Genomic DNA, 2,127 nt, shown 5'->3' with positions numbered 1-2,127 from the left:
TCGCCCTGGCTTAATTTATAATTAAATTATTTAATAATATAAGTAATATTACTACCAAAAATACTTACCCTTTTTCATGTAGATAATAAAGTCAGTTATTGAGGAAAGTGCACCATTGATTACTGAATTTCCACTAGCGGAAGGATACAGTAATATAGAGATGGAACACAGCAATACAACAGTTAACATCTTCATTGTTTTCTCGAGAGTATTTCGTGTTTGAAATTATAAATCCTGTTATCTCATTGAGATTTACCTTTATCCGGACATTGATGATGGAATAATCCTATAAATGAAATAGATCATCGGTGTCTTAGATGCGAAAAGTAAGATTGCATAATACGACAATAAAACTGCATGGTTTCTGTGGTTCGGCGCAAAAATAACCAATGTCTAAATTGAATATTGAGAATTATAATTCTATGTTTTTTGTCATCAAAATTGTATGAAGTATGCCTTCACCTTAATGCCAGACATACTTCACTTTTGATTGGATGGTTGGGATTGAGTGGACTGTATAATTGAAAAATGAAATATGATTGAATGAAAAATAAAATTCTATTGATTAAGTTACAAGTGGTTTAGGGGGTGAACGAAAGAAAACATTTATGATTAGATGGTTAATAAATTTTGAATGACCGAGATATGGAATTGTCGATAATGATGATTATTATGTGGTGGTGGATGTTAATTATTACCAGGTGGACTTACTTCAAGCTTCCTTCTTCCCTCCGCATTTCTATGCCTACTACTCCACTCATGGTGGATATTACTGATGAGTGAACGAAAAAAAAAGAGGGGCTGCTTCTCTGAAGACAAGATGGCTATCTCTCATTAATCTGGGTTGCTTCTCTTGCCACCGAGAGCGCTGGAGGAGGTTAGTTTTGACTGTTGACCACATGCGCGCTAGTATATCCTTTAGCCTATTATATGCCATAATGTATTATGGTGGCCCCTCCAATTCAACCCTTCGGTTGCCGTAATTTAATTAGTTCAAAATAGCGAGAAATGTATCAAGATGATGCAGGTCCAATTAAAATGATGGTTCAGTCTTCAAGATGATTTACTAATTTTGCAGCATTATCGGATTTTTGAAGATTCAGAGAATTTTTTGTCTATTTTTGTATTTAAAGAAAATAATTGCTGCTTATTCAAAGGATTGAGCTTAAAATCAAGAATTTTTTTTCTTCAACGAGTTCTGTAATTGGATCATTCATATGTTGTTTGTGGTGTAATAAAAGCTTCTCGAAGCCATACATATATATACAAATTCTGTACTTCTCCTGTTAACAACATGAATTATCAGAATAACAATCCATCAGATTTTCGACTTTTTACATATTACAAATAAAAAAACAGTTTAACGATAATTCAATCAGTTATTTCACTTATCCAAATTAAAAATATAAGAGATATTTTTTCGTAACATGTGATTTAAAGTGTTACCAGGCACCTCCATTACAAGGCAGAATCAGGGAGTTGAAATTATTTTTATAATTATTATAATTGAAATTTAAATATAAGTTGTTTTTAAATTTCTATAACAAAGAAAATCAGAGGCCTGTTTTATAATGAATAGTATTAGTTACAAACACATTGATACAAATACACAAATTGCAAAGTACAATCAGAAGTAATTTTTGTTTCATTATAATTCTTTTTTTAACATATTTACCATCGATATTATATAATTATGCATAATGTATGTGAGAGTGAGTAGCTCATTGGTAAGGGACTGTGATACTAACTTCAAGCATCCAACTGTTACAGATAACTATTTTCTGTAGCCGTGAGTAAGCTCTGTTGGTTTGGGAGTCCTTCGAGGTCCACCCAATCTCATAAAATGGGCAAAAATCTGGTTTTCGAAGCTGATTATTTCTAAATCACCTCCTTGCACAACGGTTGGTCTAGTAAGGGTACCCCCTGACAAGTTACTGCACCCCTAACCCTTTATGGGTTGTAGCGGTACAGATTTAATATTTTTTTTTTTTTAATCATGCATGATATATAACAATGATGTATAGATTGTAACAACATATCTTAATGAAATACAATGCATAAAGATTATAATAATTAACAACAAATAAATTAGCACATTGTGGGCATTATGATTTTTTTAAAATAACT

At 31.8% G+C, this 2,127-nt stretch overlaps 1 long non-coding RNA gene across 1 annotated transcript in view; it reads right to left on the bottom strand.

The window, feature by feature from the left end:
• Nucleotides 1-870, bottom strand: part of LOC136796360 (uncharacterized) — an 18,359-nt gene extending 17,489 nt beyond the window's left edge. Inside the window, exons 1-2 of the long non-coding RNA XR_010844061.1 lie at nucleotides 712-870; nucleotides 69-286 (exon numbers count right to left, since the gene is read on the bottom strand). This is a non-coding gene — a long non-coding RNA (uncharacterized lncRNA). The remainder of the gene's footprint in view (nucleotides 1-68; nucleotides 287-711) is intronic.
• Nucleotides 871-2,127: the final 1,257 nt, after the last annotated feature.

The sequence above is a fragment of the Halyomorpha halys genome, unplaced genomic scaffold, assembly GCF_000696795.3.
Source record: "Halyomorpha halys isolate HHAL.00 unplaced genomic scaffold, Hhal_1.1 Scaffold11.1, whole genome shotgun sequence".
Classification (NCBI taxonomy): domain Eukaryota; kingdom Metazoa; phylum Arthropoda; class Insecta; order Hemiptera; family Pentatomidae; genus Halyomorpha; species Halyomorpha halys.
This window is presented reverse-complemented; position numbering and strand designations above follow the sequence as displayed.